Source organism: Mustela nivalis (assembly GCF_964662115.1).
Source record: "Mustela nivalis genome assembly, chromosome: 18".
NCBI classification, from domain to species: domain Eukaryota; kingdom Metazoa; phylum Chordata; class Mammalia; order Carnivora; family Mustelidae; genus Mustela; species Mustela nivalis.
Window position 1 is genome coordinate 6,105,754 of NC_139037.1, and position 14,704 is coordinate 6,120,457.

General features: G+C 43.4%; 1 long non-coding RNA gene across 3 annotated transcripts; it reads left to right on the plus strand.

The window, feature by feature from the left end:
• Nucleotide 1: 1 nt before the first annotated feature.
• LOC309853668 lies at nucleotides 2–14,613 on the plus strand. 3 transcript variants are annotated; one of them, XR_014305863.1, is made up of 3 exons: nucleotides 2–339; nucleotides 4,269–5,211; nucleotides 14,421–14,613. It is a non-coding gene; the product is annotated as an uncharacterized lncRNA (long non-coding RNA). The 3 variants fall into 3 exon arrangements; XR_014305864.1 differs by lacking the exon at nucleotides 14,421–14,613 and adding an exon at nucleotides 14,064–14,333; XR_014305865.1 differs by lacking the exon at nucleotides 14,421–14,613 and having other exon boundaries at nucleotides 4,269–5,556.
• The last annotated feature ends 91 nt before the right edge of the window (nucleotides 14,614–14,704 follow it).

Consider the following 14,704-nt stretch of genomic DNA (forward strand, 5'->3'; position numbering starts at 1 on the left):
TCCAAACAGTCATTAAAAAACCTTTAGCTCACAGGAAACGTCTTCTGCTTTAGGCGCCTGGGTGTTACTGTCAAGTTCTTTTTCGGACCGGGAGTGGGGTCTGGCCAGGGTGGGGCACGGGGATCGGGGTGTGTGTGTGTGTGCGCGCGCGCATGCCCCCCACGTAATCGCAGGCAACCGGTGAGGTCTGGAAGATCTGGAAGGGGAAGACTTCATGTTCGTGTGTGCATGCCGTCTCCCACATGCGTCGGGTTGGAGTGCTGGATGGAGAGGGAAGATACAATACGGGGGAAGAGATTCTTGGCAGAGGACAAGCGTGCTGGTCTTGCCAGCAAGGAGGTATGCCAGGCAGAGATAAGAGAAACTATAATACAATTATAATGGTCAATATCCACTGGTACTTACTGGTGCCAGCAGCCGCGTCCTGCTACTTATTCATTCATTCTCTTTTTTCAAACTGTCTTCTCTGCCATGCTTTCCTCCGGCCGTGGGGACTCAGCAGTCAATATCCCCAGTCACTTTGAAAACGTATCTCTGTGAGGGTGGTTCTATCTTTGTAATGATTTTACAAGGGAGGACACTGAGGCACAGAGAGGTCAAGAGACTTGCTCAAGGGGCGCCTGGGGGGCTCGGTCGGTTGGGTGTCTGCTTTCGGCTCCGATCATGATCCTGGGGTCTTGGGACTGAGTCTCACGTAGGGCTCCCTGGTCATCAGGGAGTCTCTTTCTCCCTCCTGCCCTTCCCTGCTTGTGCTCTCTCTCTCAAATAAATAAATAACATCTTTGTAAAAAAAAACAAAACAAAACAGAGACTTGCTCAAGATCCCACAGCAGTGCAGTCAAGCAGCCTTGTTTCTGTGGCTCTGGGTCACCCTACTGCCTGCTTTAGGCAAAAAAACAAAACACAGTCAGCATGTTAGGAACTAGCTTCCCTGTTGCCTTGTTGGAATCTCATGAACCACTTCATGGTGGAGCCCTGTGCTTGCTTACAGAGAGGAAAGCCTCGGCTGGGAGAGGGTCCGTTCCTTAGGGAGGTGCTGACCACCAGGGGCCGCACCAACAGCCCCAGAGCCCCCCACCTCGCCCGCCGCTGGGCTTAGGGGGTATCTTACCGGTGCTAGGCACCTGACTGGGAGGCACCGGGATTCTGATAAAGGCTGGGGGTTGGCCTGTCTGGAGAGAGAAGATCTCGGTTGGAGGTCAGATTACCCGGATTCACATCCAGCCTGAGCCCTGCCACTTACCAAACTAGGCCGTCAGGAGGGTCTACCTCCCGAGACCCCCCCTCAGCTGTAAAAGAATAAAAAATACCCAGAGAGAGCACTTAGCTCCTGCTGCCTGCAATACTGGAAGGACCAACTGATTGATTGATTGATTGATTTATAAAGGGAGCAGGGGGAGGGGCAGAGGGAGAGCAAGAGAGAATCCCCAGGCAGAGCCCCCACTGAGCAGGGAGCCCAATGCCCACGGGAGACCAGGTGGGAGGCCACGACTCGTGGATCTCACTGTCCGCGGAACTGTGTGGGGTGATGACAGAGGTCTTCCAGGGGTCTTGTGCACGGCAATGGCACCTCCCGTCTGCCTTCCCAGCCACAGGGACACCTGAGGTGGGGAGATGTTGCTGGCTCCAGGCCAGGAAGCGTCGGGGTGAGGATTTGGAATTCCTGGAGACCCCCTTCCTTCCACACACCCTATTCCCTCCTGTGGGCCGTGTGCACACCCATCCCGGGAGCAGGGACCTCTCCTGGGCCTCGTGGCCTCACCACCCAGGAGCTCCGGTATAGGAGAGCTTTCTGGGGGAAGGTGCAGAACGAATTCTGGCTCTTCGCTGGGGGCCTTGGCGTTTCCTCAGTGGCTCCCACACTAGGGCTGGAGCGTAACACCCTTGTGGGTTTCCTCATGTGGGCGCAACCACGGAAAATGAAGCAAATCTGCCCCTGGTGGCAGCCCACTGGGCTTCCCAGCTGCTTGGTCCTGGGGCTCCCGAGGAGAGGGCAAAAGCTGCCATGACACAGACGTCTAGGTAAGGATGCTCCGTGCCCTCTGCCGGGGCAGGAGGTGCACAATATTAGGGTGGTGAGCTGTAAAGCCCCGTGCAACCGAGTTCGAATCCTGACTCTGCCGCTTACTGGCCCTTCCTGAGGCTCCAATTCCTCTCCTGAAGAAAGGGAACCCAGCCCCCTTGGGTTTTTTAGTGTTTTGGTTTTTTATTTTTTACTTTTTACTTTTTTTTTAGGTTTATTTATTTACTTGAGAGAGTGAGAGAGCACCCCAGCGCGGGGAGGAGCAGAGGCAGAAGGAGAGAATCCCAAGCAGACTCTGCGCTGAGAACCAACCCCAACGTGGGCCTCGATCTCACACCCCTGAGATCATGACCTGAGCCAACAGAGACACTCAACCGACTGAGCCACTCACCTGCCCATGGGCCCGGTCCTGATGGGAGGACTGTTGGGAACACATGCTGCCTCTTAGCCCTTTTCTCCGGTGGGGGGGGGGGGGAGCTCCATTCATAACTCTGAACACGGTTTCTCTTTAAGGCTATTCTGTCTCAGGATGCCTGGGTGGCTCAGTTCATTGAGCATCTGACTTTGGCTCAAGTTATGATCCCAGGGTCCTGGGATCAAGTCCCACGTCAGGCTCCTTGCTCGGCAGGGAGCCTGCTTCTCCCTCTGCCTGCCACTTCCCCTGCTTGTGCTCGCTTGCCTGCACTTGCTCTCAAATAAGTAAATAAAATCTTTAAAAAAAAAAAAAAAAAGACTGTTCTGTTCTGTCTCTCCTACTTGACCATGATCTTCAAGAAGGCGAGAACCGTATCTGTGTTTTGTTTTTTATTCACTGTGCACCAAATGTCTAGCCTGGTGCCTGTCACATTGCATGTACATAATTAACAGTTTTGAATGAGTAATGGAAAGAGCAAATCTTTCCAGAGTGCCTTCTCGATGGCAGATTCTGCACCAGCCATGAGGGAATTCAGCAGAGAATAACATGAACCCAGTTCCTGACCTTGGGGAGAAGCTGTCACAGGAGCAGTGACCAGTGGGGTGGGTGATGGGGAAAGGGAGGCTTTATACCAACTGGGAGTACAGATGGAGCTGCAGAATTCTCCAACGAGACACGCCCATCCCCGCTGACTCCTGAATGAGGACATTAGGGTCCCAGTCTATCTGAGGGCTGCTCTGTCTCTGAACGAGGACCTCCTCTATCTGGCTGAGCTAATTTGTACCTCCTTTTTGTCCCCATCATTTTGTTTTAGGGCTATCCTTGAGGCCATCCATACACGGAAGTGTCCCATTTTTTGCAAGCTGCTTCTTCACTTTCCTGGGGAAAAGAGCCAATTAGACCAAGCTCTTATCACTAATGACGACAATGGGTCCATGTGCTGTTTCCTTCTGCAGATGGGCCTTCCAGAGGGTACCTCTGAAGGCAAGATCTCTTTACCCATAAGAAAGGATTTCCCAACCTGTGCCAAAACAAACAACATTTCTGAGAATCCTGGAATGAGCCCTCTTAGAACCCTTGAGTTTAGAAGAGAATGTGAAGTACCTTCCCATTAGATTGTCTCTGTGACATCTCCACCAAGTGGTTATCTTGTCACAGGCACAGCAAAGCCCCTGGAGGCTGACTTTCCAGTTGAGGATACCATGAGGAAGTTCTCCTCTAGACCAGATCTAGTCCTTTTTTCTTTCAGATATTTGAAGATTGCTTTCTTCTTTCTCCAGGTTGACAGTCCTCAGTTGTCTTAATTGCCCCTTGTAGACGTCATAATGTGGATTTTCAGGTGCCAAGTGCCTGAAGCAGCCACATGACTGAGAGTTCAATCCCTTGAGGCACGTGAATGGCTCCGCAAATTAAATATCTGCTCTCAAGGTCCTGGCGTGGAACCTGACATCCAGCTCTCTGCTCACCGGGGAGTCCGTTTCTCCTTCTGTTTTCTCTCTCTCAAGTAAATAGGTAAAATCTTAAAAACAAAACAATACAGAGTTCAAACACTTAAAAAATCATGCTGTTGCAGTAACTGGAGAGGGTAGCATGGTGATCATGTGATTCACCAAGCAGGGATAGACCACATGTTGACGTCATGGTGACCCAAACGTCAGGGTGTGGACTGGCTGGGACAGGTAATAACAGATCATCTCACAGAGCTCAGGGCAGTCTTGCTGATAACACAAGATTTGTTGTGATTTTCATACTTTTGGGTGATAAGTAATGTCTTGAATGTTGATTTGTCATTGTGTAAATACTCTATATCTCATTTTCTATTTCATACAGTGGGAGAGGAAAAAAGCCAAAAGACAACCAGAAATTGAGGCTGGATCAAGTCTTTGTTCTTTCATCGACTGTGTGGGGTGAAGATGTCTGAACTCGACGATTATCATTCATTTCAAGTAGGTTTCATATTTTATGTACTGTAAAAGGTTTTCAGTATCCTTAGCAGCCTGGTCTTTTTTTTTTTTTTTTTTTTTTTTTGGCAAATGGTACAGAATAGAGCAAGATTATCACCTCCCCTGGCCATGATGCAATATTCTTATTTATATGTCCAAAGCCTCGTTTGATTTTTTGACAACTGACTTATTTAATTGACACTGTGTTTGCGATCAAATAAAATTTCAGTTTTTGTAGGAATTTTCTTGTCATTAAATTTTTTTTTGTAAAATACATGGGGAGAAATTGTCCAAAATGTAAATGTCAGTAAATATCCAAGGGTCCCTATGGCTATAAGTTAATGATGGAATGAATGAATAAATAAATAAATGGAGGAAAAGAGACAAATATCTCACATGGAAAAATGCCCCAAAAAACTTGTGCAGCTATTCTCCACTCAAGGAGGTGACACAGAACTCACACTTCACGAGCTTGGCTGCACAGATGGTTTCCTTCTGAAGAGCACAGCGTGGAGACAGGGAAACAGAGTAATTGGACACTGGAGAAATGTGACAACCACAACCTCAACCAGGTGATCAAGGTCGGCATCAATAGTGATAAGTCATGTGATGAAAATGCAGAACATTCTACAAAAGGCCTGATCAGCACTGCCAAGTTTATCCAAAACAAGGAACTTCTGAGAAATGGCCACAGACAAGGGGAAGCTAAGGAACCCTGAGCAGTCAATGTCCCGCAGGATCTCGGATGGGTCAATGTCACACGGGATCTTGGCTGGGTCGATGTCACGAGGGATCTTGGATGGGACCCTGCAGCAGAACACGGACATCAGGTAAATACTAAGGAGCTCCGAATAAAGTATGAACTTTAGTTCATGAGAATGTATCCATATTGGTTCAGTAGTTGTGACAAATGCCCCAGAATAATGGAAACTGTGAGAACAGGAAAGTGAGTATCGGTATCCATGAACTCCATCCTGTCTTCAAATTTTTCTGTAAGCCTAAAGCTATTCCAAAGTTGAAAGTTTATTTAAATATATAATAATATAGAAATATGATAAATATGAATAATTTTATAAAATATAATTTATTGTTCTAGACTTGTACCTCTATGAATATGATAGTAAATTTATTTTTATACTAAAATAAATATAGCAATAAAAATATGTTTAAATAAACTTTTGTTTTTTAAAAGATTTAATTATTTGACAGAGAGAGATCACAAGTAGGCAGAGAGGCAGACGGAGAGAGAGAGGAGGAAGCAGGCTCCCTGCCAAGCAGAGAGCCCAATGCAGGACTCGATTCCAGGACCCTGAGATCATGACCGGAGCCAAAGGTAGAGGCTTTAACCCACTGAGCCACCCAAGCACCCTAAGTAACATTTTTTTTAAAGATTTTATTTATTTATTTGACAGAGAGAGAGATCACAAGCAGGCAGAGAGGCAAGCAGAGAAAGAGGGGGAAGTGGAGTCCTGAGACTCCAGGATCATGATCTGAGCTGAAAACAGTTGCCGAACCAACTGGGCCACTCAGGTGCCCTTGAGTAATCTTTCTATTTTAGAATAGATTTGCAAAAAATTATGAAGATAGTACAGTTTTATTTCTACGTATACATATGTAGCAGGATTCCTACACATACACAGTAATATATATTATTATAAACATATTACACACAAACATATTTATATTTTATAATTTATATATAATTGTGTGTGTAATAATATATGTATCTATCCCAATGAATAAAAGAAATTCCTTTGGTCAAGAAGAAGAACATTGCCAGCAGCCCCCAGAAACCCCTCTCGTGCTCCCTCCCAATTACTGTCCTTTCTCTCTTCCTCAAAAATAACCACTATCCTGACTTTTAACAGAATAATTTTGCTTTGCCTGTTTTGTTAAACCTTATGTAAATAGAATTATATAATATTAATGTCAGCTGGTCATTCAGCACTGTGCAGATTCCTCCATCCAGGTTGTATGCATAACTCATTTTCACTGTAGAAAGCAAGGGTTAGCAAACTGCAGCCGATGGGGCAAATCTGGTCTGTTAACTTGTTTTGGTAAATGAGGTTTTATTGGCGTGCAGCCATGCTCATTTATTTACTCATTTCTGTGTCTGCTTTCCTGCCACAATGACAAAGTTAGTTAGTTGAAAAACAGAGCATAAGGCTGGCAAAGCCGAAAATATTTACTATCTTCTTCTTTACATAAGCATTTTGCCAACCTCGGCTGCAAGGCATTTTGTTGCATAAATATCCCTCTATTTGTTTCTCCATTGTATTAATGGAAAAATTAGTTTTTCATTTTGCTGGCTATCGTGACTGGCGCTACTATAAATATTCTCTTTTTTTTAAGATTTTATTTATTTATTAGAGAGTGTGGGTGTGCATGCACGCTGGGTGAGGGGCAGAGGGAGGAGAAGAGAGAATTTCAAGCAGGCTCCAGGCTAAGCACAGAGCGGGAGGCGGTACTCAACCTCAAGATCCCAAGATCATGATCTGAGCCGAAATCCAGAGTCAGACGCCTAGCCGACTGAGCCACCCAGGCGCCCCTGCTATCAATATTCTTTTTTTTTTTTTAAGATTTTATTTATTTATTTGACACAGAGAGAGAGATCACAAGTAGGCAGAGAGGCAGGCAGAGAGTGAAGGGAAAGCAGGCTCCCCACTGAGCAGAGAGCCCGATGCGGGGCTCGATCCCAGGACCCTGAGATCATGACCTGAGCTGAAGACAGAGGCTTTAACTCACTGAGCCACCCAGGCGCCCCTGCTATAGGTATTCTTATAAACATCTCTTGAAGTACATGTGTAGTTATTGCCCTTGGGTCCATTCAGTGGAGTAGAACTATGGAATCCATGGTACGTGCATGAATCCAGCTTCGGTGCCATTTCCTCCCCAAAAAACGATTGTACCATTTCCAAGTAGACTATGAAAGTTCTATGGGCTCCACATCCTTCCTCAAGTTTGGTATTGTCAGACTTCTTAATTTGAACTATTCAGCTATGTCTGCAGTTGGATCTAATTGAGTTCTTTTCTCTGATGACTACTAATTTTGAATACATTTTCATATGTCAGTTGACCATGTGGTATTCTCTTTATGAAGCGCTTTATCAAGTTTTTTCTAACTTCGTTAGATGGATGATCTTTTAGCCCCCGCCCTTTTTTTAACTATATGCATTTTAAGGTTGTACAATATTTTTGAGTAAGTCTGAGCTGCATTCCCCATGTTTGATATGTACTGTTTTCATTACTGTTCAATTAAAAATATTTTATAATTTCTACTAGGATTTGTTCTTCGTTACATGAGTTATTTAGAAATGTATTTTATAATTTCAGGGATGCCTGGTTGGCTCAGTTGGTTAAGTGTCTGCTTTCAGCTCAGGTCATGATCTCAGGGTCCTGGGATCAAGCCCAGAGTTGGGCTCCCTGCTCCGTGGGGGGTCTGCTTCTGTCTCTCCCTCTCTCCCTTCTCATGCTTGTCTGCTCTCTCTCGCTTGCTCTCGCTCTTTCTCTCTGTCTGAAATAAATACATAAAATCTTTTTAAAAATGCACATTATAATTTCGCATGGGAAATTTTAGTGATATCTTACTGCACTTTCTAACTTTACTCAAGTTGAAAGCATGTTATGTGTGATTTCAGTCCTTTGAAATATCTTGAGCCTTGCTCCGAGGCCCGTCGCGTAGTTGACTTCTGTAAAGGTTCACATGTGCTCAGAAAGACTGTTTGGTTCCAGGGATCCATGCATCACAGTTGGGTCTTTTTACCCCTCTAGCTTTAATTATGCTGTATTCTTACAGTTCAGACACGTCTCTTCGAAGCACCAGACACTAGAGTACTTGTTTTCTTTTCCAGGGTAACAGTCTTTGACTTTCTCTTGAAAGCAAACAATTTCATGCATTTATTTACATTTCACTAAATATGGGTATGTTGACTTTAGATCTATCATTTTATGGGTTCCCTGCTATTAGTCTTTTCTATTCTTCATTACTTTTCTTCTACTATCTTGACTTCCTTTTAATGAATTATTCTTTGTTATTCTTCCACCCTCCCCCCTCATTACCTTGACAAGCACGTGCTCTTTGTGATTCTTTTAACGGTTACTTAAATGAATTACCAAAGTCCGCCGTGACTTGGTATTTTTGCTCCCTTGGTAGGTCATACCGGGACCTTTGAACATTCGCACACCATTCCCCACCGTCCTGAGTTGTATGCTTATAGTCCTCATAAATTTTTGTTATCTACATATGTCAAATGCCCCAGGATATTATGATGTTTGTTTTATACAGTCAACATTCATTTAGATTTTGCAACAAAGTAGTGACCCTTTTGTGGCTTCTCATTCCTTCCCATTATCTCCATGCTTGCCCTTGAGATCATTTTTCTTAAGTATTTCTTTTTCTTTTTTAAAGATTTATTGATTTATTTATTTATTTGAGAGGGAGAGAGAGCACAGGGAGGGGTGGCAGGAGTGAGAAACTTTAGCAGACTCATCACTGAGCTTGGAACCCGATGTTGGGCTTGATCTCACAACCCTGAGATCATGACCTGAGCCAAAACCAAGGGTCAGATGCTTAACTAAGTAGCCCACCCAGCGGCCCCTTTCTTTAGTATTTCTTTAGTGTGGGTGCTAGTGATAAAATCTGTTTTTGTTTTGTTTTGCCTTTTTTTTTTTTCTGAAAATGTCTTCATTATCATTTTCCAAGGATAGTTTCACTTCAAGAGCATAGAATTTCAAGTCGGCAGTTGTTTCCTTTCAGCATTTTCATGTCTTTGAGGAGATATGTTTTATATTTTATCTGGCTCTCTTGGATAAGCTCTCAGCCAGACAGTTCATCCTAATTATCTTCTTTGCCATTACCAGAAGCAAAGTTCCTAAGTCTTTTCATACCCTCTGGTAAGGCTCAGATCTCCCTGTCCTTATAAGATTTTTTATTCGTATCAAAACGAAAACCCTGTTAAATTTCATGTTATTAAGATTGGGTCCACTATCCCTTCCTCCTAGTGACACATCATGGGAAAGTCTAAGCAAATGTGCCATAACCTTATTAAGTGTTGAAGCAAGACATTTCATAAGATTTCTATTCATTCACGACGTATTTACAGAGTTCCTACTGTGTGCCAGGTGCTGTTCTAGGTACTGAGAACACAACAATGAGTAAAATGACTTGGTTCCTGCCCTCACAGAGAAATCTAAATTCTAATTAGGGACACAGACCAGTAAATATACAATTACACTATAGCTATGAAAGACATACCTTTGGAAGTCTTTCAGATTGATACTAGCCATCTGACATTTCTTTACATTGCCAGTGATATCAAAAGTGACTTTGTCAAATCCCTTGCTGAAATCCAAAATCTGTGTGTTTATTCATTCCACTAACTGGTAGAGTCATTCTAATCATTCTAATTTATTTATTGGTCAGCCATGTTAGGTCCTAGTAACAGTCTGTTCCTCTTCTAAGATCACCTAAGCCACTCTTTTTCTAAGGTTCATGAAAAGAATCAGATTCCCCTCTGCTCTGTGGTTTTCTTTCTTTTTTTTTTTCCTAATTTTTATTTTTATTTTATTTTATTTATTTATTTGACAGAGAGAGATCACAAGTAGGCAGAAAGGCAGACGGGGGTTGGGGGGAGGGAAGCAGGCTCTTTCTGAGCAGAGAGCCCGATGCAGGGCTGGATCCCAGGACCCTGAGATCATGACCTGAGCCGAAGGCAGCGGCTTAACCCACTGAGCCACCCAGGCTCCCCTGCTCCGTGGTTTTCAGAAGATATTATCTTTCTCTTTTTGAAAAAGACAAAAATTGGAAGCTTAGAGCCTCAGACTTCAGAAGCACTTCTCAGAGTAATTAATCTATGAATATACTCATGACATTAAAGGTGTTTGTTGATAAAATCCAAATCTGGATTTTAGCACTATAGAGAAAGTCGTCCTACCTTTAAGTTTAGAAATGTTTTCTTTTTTTTTTTTTTTTTTTTTATAGTTTCTATATTGTGTAACCGTCTTACAAATCTTTGATGTGGTTCTGGCTGATAACTTCCTGGGACTGTAACTAAGTAATAAAATTGCTTAGATCAGTACTTCCCAACTTTTGTACTTCATCACCAGTGTAGCCTTTTTACAAGGAGGGAGATGCACATGGAGTCGCCACTATTTAACTTTGCCAAGTGAGAATGCATTAAAAACCAAGTGTCAATAGTCTACAGAAGAAAAGGTATTTTAACACCAAAAAAAGAAAAAAAAAATGGGCCAAGTATCAGAATGAAGGGTGGTCTCATACTGAAAAAAATTTAACTTTGTGAGAAATTTTCTACGTTTGTCCTCATTTTTTTCAGAGAGCACACCCAGATGGTAAATTTTGGTCCCTAACAGTCAGCAGCCAATGGATGGCCATTTGGGAACCAAAGTGAGAAAGCCATAGGGCCCCGCTCTTAAGAAAACAGTAGAACTTCATACTGGTGAGATTCAGGGAATAAGTTCTGGATTTTGTGAACAGGAGGTGGCATGTTCAATCCTGATCTTTTTTTATCTGGGCTCTGGTCCTTGGGCTTATTTCTTTCTCCTCTCAGTACTAACCACAGCAAAGAACAAAACAGCATCAAGAATGGAAAAATCAGACTCATTAACTTAAGCTCATTAACCCATTGTCCTTGCCTCCCATACATTGTGTAGCAAAGCAATAACATTAGGAAAGAGCTAGCCTGAAAGATCCCTGAGTTCTACTTTGAGATTGTGTTGCCAACACAATAACATTAGGGACCGGGGGTGGAGGGATGGGGTAACTGGGTGATGGGTGTTAAGGAGGACGGGTGAGGTGATGGGCACCGGGTATTCAAAAACTAATGACGTGGGCGCCTGGGTGGCTCAGTGGGTTAAGCCGCTGCCTTCGGCTCAGGTCATGATCTCAGGGTCCAGGGATCGAGTCCCACATCAGGATCTCTGCTCCGCGGGGAGCCTGCTTCCTCCTCTCTCTCTCTGCCTGCCTCTCTGCCTACTTGTAATCTCTCTCTGTCAAATAAATAAATAAAAATATTTAAAAAAAAAAAAAACTAATGACATGCTCTATGTTGGCTAATCAAACATGAAAATAAACCAAAAAAACAAACAAATATTTTTAAAAGTACAAACAAACCAAACCAAAACAAAACAAAAACAGTAACATTAGTAAAGAGCTAGTTTAAAGGATCCCTGAGTTGTATTTTGACTTATCCTCGTAATTTACAGACAAGGGTTCTTCACCTACACAGCTCTGTGTTCCACAGATACATTAAGGAATCAACATGTAGGAAAATATTTCCGCCGGTGCCTCCAAATCTCTCTCCTTTCTTGTTCTCCCTTAAATACCTTGAAATTAGTCTCCATTCCCTGTCTTTACTTCCTTTCCTCCGTCTTGGGAAGGGCCAGAGTATGAAAATTCTACTCTGAATCAAGGGGGATAATGGCATGAGTGACCTATTCACACTCGGCTGAGTGGTTTGCCGGCTTCCTCCTGCTGCAGAAGGAAGGCCGGGTAGCACCTTCCACAGGGTCAGCCAAGCCCGGGCAACAGTAGCAACACAACTTCCAGAAGCGATTCTTTCTTCTTTTTTTTTTTTTAAATTTTATGTATTTATTTGACAGACAGAGATCACAAGTAGGCAGAGAGGCAGGCAGAGGGAGTTGTTGGGGGGTGGGGGTGAAGCACTCTCCCCCTGAGCAGAGAGCCCAATGCGGGGCTCCATCCCAAGACCCTGGGGTCATGACCTAGGCTTTAACCCACTGAGCCACCAGGCGCCTCCCAGAAGCAGTTCTTAAATGTGCTCTAGAGATAGTAACCTCTGTGCACTGGCCCATGGTCAGATGATGGTCATCAGTAAGCACGTCTGCTGAGTCTTCAAAATACTGCCTTCATTCAATTTCAAGGATTATCCTCAGAGACAACAGCACTCCTCTCTTTTTGCCATTAAAACATATTTTGGTGAATGAAATCGTGGTGATAGGATACCAGTTTAGTTTTTGTTTCTGTTCTGATGTTCTGTTCTGAAAATTAAAATCTGACAAAGCCTACATGTCTCCCCAGATTTTGGTCTAAAATCTTACCAGTGTTCAGAATTCAAAAACATGGGAGCTCCACTAATAGCAAGAATGGTAGCTTTGCGTTAGTGAAGTTCTGGGTAGAAATCCAGCTCTGCTATTTACTTGGCTGTATGAACCGCCCTCTCTGCTCCAAGGCACAGTCTGTCACCAATAGTGGGATAATAATTCGTGTCTCATATTGGTTATAAAGATAATCTGTGGAAAAGGCTTGGCATATCAGAGTTTTCAATGGCAGCCATTATCACAAGAATCTTTTTGGTTTCAACAAGAACTCCTTTCTCTCAGTTTCTGTCCCTTTTCCTTGGGACTTGCAAATAGAGAAGGAGAGGCTGAAAGCAAACAACGCACAGTTTGGTGACGCTTTTCTCCTGTCGTTGTGGCTCCCAGGCTGAAGGTTCACAGAAGGGAACACATTTGCATCTGCATCTCCAGAAGGGAAATTAGATCTAGGGTGTCTGTTAGAAAGACAACATTTCAAAATTTGGGAGCACAGCTGAATACCAAAAGGAAATTACACCATAAGCCAGATGTTCCAGGAACTTCTTCTCCATTTTTTTTTCTTTTGCCTGAAGGGAAAGTTGGAGTTCATAAAGAAAACAATGAGCAGAAATTGCTATCGCAAAATTGTTCATGGTTATTTAAAATGAGCCCATTCAAAAATAATCAAAGATGTGCACTCTGATTTCTAAAGGAAGTTGTTCACATTGGTGTTATTTATCATGTGTGGAATAGAGAAGCGTCCTAAATGGCTAACCGTAAAGGATTTGTTATATCAGTTACGGTACTTTTATCTGACGGACTGCTATATGGCCATTAAAAATCATGTTGTTGAAGAATATTTAATGACTTGAGAAAACGTTTGCAATATTTTTTGATCAAGGAGAGCAGGTTACAAAGCAAGATATATAGTATGATCACATTTTATGTCCTTATAAGACAGATATCAGCAAGAAGCTCCTCCTCAGGATTCAGATAAGACTGGCTCGCACGCCCCGTCCTGTGGCCTGGATCATCAGAACCTTGTGTAGATTCCTTCAAGAGCCTTGCCTAGATTCCTTCGAGATCCTAGGGACCTACCCTCTCATAGTTCCTTCTGCCTCTTGTCAGTCACTGCTTCTCTCTACCATTCTGAGCTCAGTGTGAAACTCCACTTGTCTTTTCTGTTAGCACTACAGTCAACGGTAGCAAAGTTCCTCCTAATTTTAATGACCTGAGAGATGGACCTGACAGAGAGAGAGGGATGGAAGAATCATGTACATCAGTGTAGTAGAGTGAATAGTGGCTCCAAAAAGAGACGTCCATGTCCTAACTCCATGAACATGTGATTGTGACATTATTGGGGGGGAAAGGGAGGTTGGGGATCTTTTTTTTTTTTTTTAAGATTTTTATTTATTTGACAGACAGATCACAAGTAGGCAGAGAGGCAGGCAGAGAGAGAGAGGAAGGGAAGCAGGCCCCTTGCTGAGCAGAAAGCCCGATGTGAGGCTCGATCCCAGGCCCCTGGGATCATGACCTGAGCCGAAGGCAGAGGCTTTAACCACTGAGCCACCCAGGCGCCCCGGGGATCTTTTTTATTTAAAAAATTTTTTATTCTTTTTTGGTGAAAAAGCTTATGTTTCGATTCAGCCAGCTGGACTCAGTTTAGATGCTCCCAGTTTGGTTGGCCACATCCAAAACATCATCGTCAAGAAACAGTTGAACATAACATGCCTTCTTCTCTCCATCGGGCCTGGTCAGGATGTTGACCTTGGCCGCATCAGAGTCCTAGAGCTGCTCCACAGCCTGACCGATCTGGCGCTGGTTAGCCTTGATGTCCACAAAGAACACACGTGTGCTGTTATCTTCTATGTTCTTCATGGCTGGCTCCTCTGCCCCTCCCCCATGCTCGAGTACTTGTTCTCTTTCCCTCAAATTAAATAAAGTCTTTTAAGGAATGAAATATGAAATTGTTTTTTTTTTCTAACAGCTGATCATGAAATATTACTAGGGGCATATAACTCAGAAAGAACTCACGTACTTTGATTTGGCTGATGGACTTGGCAAGGTGGAATGGCTTTGCCAGTTGTATGAGGAATTCCTTTCCTCAGTTGAACGAGGTAAATCGGTTATAAAGTTGCTATAAAATATATTGAAGACACTTGATAAGATTAAAGCGTTTTAGCAAAAATACGACATTCACAGTTCGGCATTTGTATTGAAATTAACTGTTTTGATTGACCCAACTCTGAGGACACCTCGTTAAACAAGATG